Source organism: Macrobrachium rosenbergii, chromosome 16 (genome assembly GCF_040412425.1).
Source record: "Macrobrachium rosenbergii isolate ZJJX-2024 chromosome 16, ASM4041242v1, whole genome shotgun sequence".
Classification (NCBI taxonomy): domain Eukaryota; kingdom Metazoa; phylum Arthropoda; class Malacostraca; order Decapoda; family Palaemonidae; genus Macrobrachium; species Macrobrachium rosenbergii.
Genome location: NC_089756.1, coordinates 44,448,762 through 44,456,261, shown reverse-complemented (window position 1 = coordinate 44,456,261; position 7,500 = coordinate 44,448,762). Strand labels below are relative to the sequence as shown.

At 37.2% G+C, this 7,500-nt stretch overlaps 1 protein-coding gene and 1 long non-coding RNA gene across 3 annotated transcripts in view; one reads left to right on the top strand and one right to left on the bottom strand.

Moving 5' to 3' along the window:
- LOC136847386 (uncharacterized) overlaps positions 1–7,500 on the top strand; it is a 508,750-nt gene that overhangs the window by 437,613 nt on the left and 63,637 nt on the right. The window lies entirely within an intron of this gene.
- The window catches only part of LOC136847387 (uncharacterized), a 482,601-nt gene that overhangs the window by 412,469 nt on the left and 62,632 nt on the right, over positions 1–7,500 (bottom strand). The gene's annotated exons all lie outside the window — the stretch shown is intronic.

Here is a 7,500-nt window from a genome sequence, read left to right as displayed (position 1 = left end):
ACGTTGGTACCATTAAAAACCCTCTACAAAGACTCTCTACCACTCAAGGACGACGCTACAAAGATTCTCTACCACTTGAGAACGACGCCGACAACCCTAAACTCTACGGTTATACCACGCCACGTTTAACTTCCACCTGCGTGTAACAGAATAAAACGTGATTATATAATTTTTCATAACTACTGTCTTTCTCCTTATCCGGATTATGTACATCGGCCAGCTCCTGGCAAATATCAGCTCTGAAAAAACGAGAATAGTGAGAAGAACTGAAAAGACTCTATAAAATAAATCCCACTGATGCTGCCATTCTTTTTAATAGAAATTATTATTATTATTATTGTTATTGTTATTATTATTATTATTATATTATATTATTTTTATTACAGGTACAAGTCAGACAAATCATTAACATACCATTCTAACAAAAGCAAATAAAAATACTAACGTAATAATAACAACACCAATGCTGCTATTTTGGTGGTTGCTTTGCATCAATTTAAGAAATCTTTACACCAACATGCGCAAGTGGGTGCAAATGATTAAGAGGCTTGGTGTGGACAGCTTGACTCAGGCCGAACCAATCATGACGAAAAAATCACAGAGAGAGAGAGAGAGAGAGAGAGAGAGAGACAGACAGACAGACAGACAGACAGAGAGAGTCGTTTCCTGTTCGAAGTATTAAGTTAAAGATTCTTATTACTGAGAGAGAGAGAGAGAGAGAGAGAGAGAGAGAGAGAGAGAGAGAGAGAGAGAGAGAGAGAGAGTCGTTTCCTGTTCGAAGTATTAAGTTAAAGATTCTTACAGACTTGCTAACTGTATAAATGAGAAATGTTCACGATTCTGACTATAATTATTTACGAGATTTAATCCAAAAACTTCGAATTCAATGGGAGGGAGAGAGAGAGAGAGAGAGAGAGAGAGAGAGAGAGAGAGAGAGAGAGAGAGAGAGAGGGAAGAGAGAGATCTGTTCCAACAAGTTCCGAATTTAATGTTGGTTGAAATGAGAGAGAGAGAGAGAGAGAGAGAGAGAGAGAGAGAGAGAGAGAGAGAGAAAAGAGAGTTTTTACTTTACCCGAAAATTGGTCCAACAACTGAATTCAATGTTGGTTGATATCCGTCTAAGAGAAGAGACTGGTTTTTCAGAGAGAGAGAGAGAACAGAGAGAGAGAGAGAGAGAGAGAGAGAGAGAGAATTATTTACGAGAATTGGTCCAACAGCTTCGAATTCAATGTCGGTTGATATGAGAGAGAGAGAGAGAGAGAGAGAGAGAGAGAGAGAGAGAGAGAGAGAGAGAGAGAGAGAGAGAGCCATTTCCAGTTCGAGGTGGAAGTGAAACGGAACGCAGTCCACGGCGATCAACGGCAGAAGTCGTCAATCAACCCTGACTTCCAGCTCGCGAGGGACGGAAGAGACATTTAGCTTGGCTACATTATGAATAATTCACAGGGCTCTGCCAGCATACTATGCAATACATGTCCTGTTGGCACTTCATTGCCAATGAGTACGGGGTTCATTCGGACAAGGAATCTGAGTTAACAGAAGGAACTGCGTCGCAAAGGCAGTCATTCCCCCTAATCCCCAACAAAATCTGGTTGTCATAATATGAGCCCCCAACAAAAACGAGTTTTTATTATATACCCGTCTCCAACAAAAACTGGTTTTTACAATATACACCCCCAACAAAAACTAGTTTTTACATTACACTCTCATCCAACAAAACTGGTTTTTAGGTTTTTACAATATCCCCGTCTAAAACAAAAACTAGGTTTTTTCAATATACACCCCAACAAAAACTACTTTTTACTTTACACTCTCATCCAACAAAACTGGATTTTACAATATCCCCGTCTAAAACAAACTGGTTTTCACCATCTAACGCCTCGCCCAACAAATCTGGTTTTTAGAATATAAACCCCCTCCCCAACAAAAGCTGTTTTTTTTACAACCAACCACCCAAACAGTTTTTTTGTAATATACCCCACTGAAAAAAATTATTTTTTCAATATCCCCCATAAAATCTAGTTTTTACAATATACCCCAGCCCCAATAAAGTTAATTTTACAATATACATTCCAACAGAATCTGGTTTTTAAAATAAACCCCCAAATAATCAGATTATTACAATATAACCCCTAACAAAAATTGGTTTTTACAATATCCCTCCCCCCAACTAAAACAGGTTTTTACAATTTACCCCAAACAAAATTTGCTTTCATAAAATACTCAGCTTAACAAAAACTGGTTTTTAAAATATATCCCCAATAAAATTTGGTTTTTACAATATACCTTCTCTAACAAATCTGATGTATACAATATATCCCAACAAAATCTGGCTTTTACAATAAAACCCTACCCACCACGAAATTTGGTTTTTATAATACACCCCCAAAAATGAGTTTTATATTATACCCCCCAAAAATATGGTTTTTTCAATAAGTTTCAACGTAAGATTGTCCACATGAAGTATAATATGCCTCTACATAAAATGCCAACTGCAGGACCACATTCGCTAAACCACTGATCTTTGAATAAGCCAAGTAAAACAACATTAGGACTGGTTTAAACTTGAATGGGTGACCATCGAGAGAAGCTGCAGGCATGGGCTCATAAGCTCACATAAATTATCTGTTGAAGTGGAATCATCCCTAAACCTTCTCTGAAAAACAGAAAGACTGCCAATACGAGGGCATTTTCATTCTTCTTCACTTATTTCCCTTTCGAATTCAAGGCTTGCAGTAGTAACCATATATATATATATATATATATATATATATATATATATATATGATATATATATATATATATATATATATATATATATATTTGAATATTATATATTGAATAAACAAGTTCATTTACTGTAGACCTCATGCTTATATATAACGGCAAAGTACAGTACAAGACAAAAAATATCAATGGAAAAGTCCCCAATACAATTTTCCATCTCAAGGCCATCAGATGCCCTTGCCTTTAACGATCTGTTATTCTTTCTCAAAAAGTATTTCAAGCAAAAGAATCCTTCGTGCAAAATGAAGACGCCTGTAAAGGTCAGGTGTATATAAAGCAACTTAAACTTTAGTCGACCGAGTCTTGGAATGTAAACTTTGCGCGCCCAGTATCACGACGCCAGTGGAGAAGGGGGACAAAGTTGTGGCACATTTACACGATGCGCCGAAAATCCTTTTAACGTTCCACCCGTAATAAAACTCACTCCATTTACGCCGTATCTCGGGAGACTTACGCCTAGACGGAGCACGGACGCAACGCGCTAACAACGCTAAGAGCCTTAGCCTTGCTTATTTATAATCAAAATAACGAATGCCAGCGCTATCCGCGCGGAACCGTTCGTATACGAACTGAAAGTAAATACGGACGTGCATATTTCAAGGATAAGCCGCGCGTGAGAGATCCTATACATACGAGAGTGCTGGGGAAGTGTAGGCCACCTTCACAGTCTGGTGTATTTTTCTTTCCTTTTTCCCCTCTTCACTTATTCATTTATGGAAGCATCGATTCTCTGAAAACTAGTGGCACCTTCTCTGGCTTGGATGCGTGCCCACCGCATAGCCTGTTCAACATATTGAAATTGAATCTGACTTTCATTACTCAAACACCCCCGCCCCCTCTCTCTCTCTCTCTCTCTCTCTCTCTCTCTCTCTCTCTCTCTCTCTCTCTCTCTCTCTCTCTCTTTTACGTGACTGTATTCAGACAGTCAATTAAAATAAAATCTCCACATCATATTCTTTTTGATACTCAGAAAGATATGTCTTACAAAACATACATTATACATATATCAAAACATATTTATATATATAATTTGTTCAGCCTTTCGAATACAGTATTGTAAAACGATAACATAAACAAGTCAATGACTATCAAAATCGCCTACGTAGACTTGTAACAAGACGTCTCTTCTTACTAAACTAAAAAGTGAATACAGTTACCACAAAGAAAGTTTTAAGACACTTAGGATACGAGTCCAGATTCTTCACAAAATTCACTCAGCCGAAAATATTTCACTCAAAACCACCTGAAACTTTTCGAGACATCTTGCGGACAGACTGCCAATAACAATCGAACAAATACGGACGCGGGGGAACGCGTTCCCCAAGTCCCACTTCCTTGGCGGAAGTAACAAGAGCGAAAAACGCAAGAGCAACAGACCTTCAGAAATCTCAAAATCAATCTCTCGGAGACGTTTCTCTAAAATGAAAGAAAGGAATAAAACAAGTCAAACAAACCAACATGACGCAGTGAGGCATCGACCTTCAAAACGAAAAAGCAAACGACACGCGGAACTCCGCTACAAAAAACGCCGCCGATTCCGCGCGAAGAAAGAAAATGGGAAAATAAAACCAGAGCCGTAACGAAGTTAGTAAGACTCTTAGTTTGCATTTGGTGGCTCGATTGGACGATTCAGGTGACGGCCAATCGAGATATGGCGTGTCAATAGGACGCAATCCCCACTTGCCAAAGTTGCAATGTTCTATTCTGTTCTGTGGGCTGGAGCTTGCAAAAGAGTACGCAGGGGCTGTGAATTATGCATAAATCTGTCGACAAGAAAAACAAAGTACAATATACCATGTATATGAATATATAATGTACACACAAAACACACACACACACACACACACACACACATATATATATATATATATATATATATATATATATATATATATATATATATATATATATATATATATATATATATATATATTTTTGTGTGTCAAGTATGTACATATATGTATGTGATATATATATATATATATATATATATATATATATATATATATATATATATATATATATATATATATATATATATATATGCAGAATCTACTGGTCACTTTTACCAGACACATATGTAATTCTAATAGCCACAATGCCCTCTTAACTTCGCTAAATCTTCGCGCTTTTTTTGGATATGCTTGTAACTACGAAGCCGATAGATCCAAAGGTGATTAAGGTACGGCCTCGGAAGCGAACCCGAGTTACCTTAATCCAAGGAGGCAGTTACCTTAATCACAAGGAGGCTCTTCATTCTTCCTTTTGATCTATCGCTTCCGCGGCCGGCCGTCACAGGCTCTTCATTCTTCCCGTAGTTACAAGCATATCCAAAAAAGCCGAAGATTTAGCGAAGTTAAGAGGGCATTGTGGCTATTAGAATTACAAATATATATATATACATAGTCGATCTCAGCTGCAGCCCACCAGTCGACTTAACTTTGGGTACACGTATCACCTAAGGTCAAGAACAGGGCACACGGCTAGCAACCTCATTCCTGGTAGTTTGTTGAAAGCTGGAAGGCTCTTGCTTTCTGACACCAGCCCCAATAAAGGGGAAGAAGCGTATGGCAAAATAAATAAATATATATACATATGTATATATATACGTATATACATATATATATAAAAGTGCACACACACATAAAATATATATATATACACATATATATATATATATATATATATATAATATATATATATATATATATATATATATATATATATATATATATATATATATATATATATATATAGATAGAGAGAGAGAGAGAGAGAGAGAGAGAGAGAGAGAGAGAGAGAGACGGGCTACATTAAACCATTATGCCTACGAACATCAGTCACATTTCCTCAACATCTACCTTTATTCATTACGGTTCATTCTTGTATCCTTTCTTGTATCTACGGACATATAATCAAACAGATAAAATACTTGTAAATGGCGGTGACCTTAAGAGGACCAAAATCAATGCAGCGAGACAGTCACGCATCAAGTTTAGCCTTAACGGTCGGGATCATTAATGTCACTGAAGCTCCTAAATAACAAGCCGGTCCACCGGAGCTTCTTAACTCTAAACAAACACGTAGACAGCGTTCCGGGAATTCAACAGTTCCAGGGCAGCTGACATCAGAGAACAACAAGGGAAGAACAGAATAAAACAGAATATAGGATTTAGGCCAAAGGCCAAGCACTGGGACCTACGAGGACATTCAGCGCTGAAACAGAAATTAACAGTAAAAAGGTTTCAGAGGCGTAACAGGAGGAAAAGCTCGCAGTTGCACTATGAATCGATTGTTAGGAGAGGGTGGAAAGTAAGATGAAGAAAGAGAATAAGAAATGAAGTACAGTAAAAGGAACGAAAGGGGTTTCAGCTAGGGGCCGAGGGCACGCTGCAAAGAACCTTAAGTAATCTTCTTCTTCGTTTTAACGTGCTTTTTCCCATTTTTACATGGGGTAAGCACGATGCCTTCTTTTCGAAGGACTTTGATTTGGCTTTGGGGTCGGCCGTAACCTCGATCGGCTGCCCTGCCTGACATCGCTTAGACCCAGGTAACGATGTGTACGTGTATCGTACCAATCCCCAGCTCCCTTTCTCCCAGCAGCGAGGAGAACTGGGCGGTTAGGTCGACAGAAAGAACCTTAAGTAATGCCTACAGTTAAATTAAGTTAAGTATACCTGAGTTTAACCAGACCACTGAGCTGATTAACAGCTCTCCTAGGGCTGGTCCGAAGGATTAGATTTATTTTACGTGGCTAAGAACCAATTGGTTACCTGGCAACGGGACCTACAGCTTATTGTGGAATCCGAACCACAATACAGCGAGAAATGAATTTCTATCACCCAAAATAAATTCCTCAAATTCTTCATTGGCCGGTCGGAGAATCGAACGCGGGGCCAGCAGAGTGCTAGCTGAGAACGGTACCCACCCTTCCAATGAGGAACTAATGCCCACAGTGCACCGCATGAGGTGCACTGACGGTACTAAACCCCTACGGGGCTGCAAAGACGTGGGAGACGACGTACCTGGAACGCTTTCAAAATGTGTAGAATTACTTTTCCTTGCTATCGTTCAAAATTTTTACTAGTTGATAACATAAGTTCTCAGTTCCTTCGCCGTCAAGAATACTTAATTAAAAGTAGTGACATCATCAAAAGGCGTTTTGCCGTTCATGATCAGGAATAATTGTCGAAAATATGTTTTCATCTTCACTGAGACCTAGGTGCTTAGTGAACTGACTTCCAAGGAGGACGCTGTTCTTTTAACAATCTGGATGACTAACTTTCCGCAAATAACATCCGAATTACGCTTCTGGCAAATAAACTATGGCGAATGAAAGTTGTTCTGCTGTGCATACTGAAAACAAAAGTTGAAACCACCACCTTAGGGAATATATATTCAGTAGTATGTATGTAGTATGTATGTATATATAAATATATATAAATATATATATATATATATATACTATATATATATATATATATATATATATATTTATATATATATATACTGTATATATTATATATATATATATTTTATATATGTATATATATATATGTATATATACATGTATATATACACACTATATATATATATATATATATATATATATATATATATATATATAATATATATATATATATATATATATATTAATATTATATATATGTATATAAAAGGAATAAATTATAAAATGTTATATATTCAGAATTA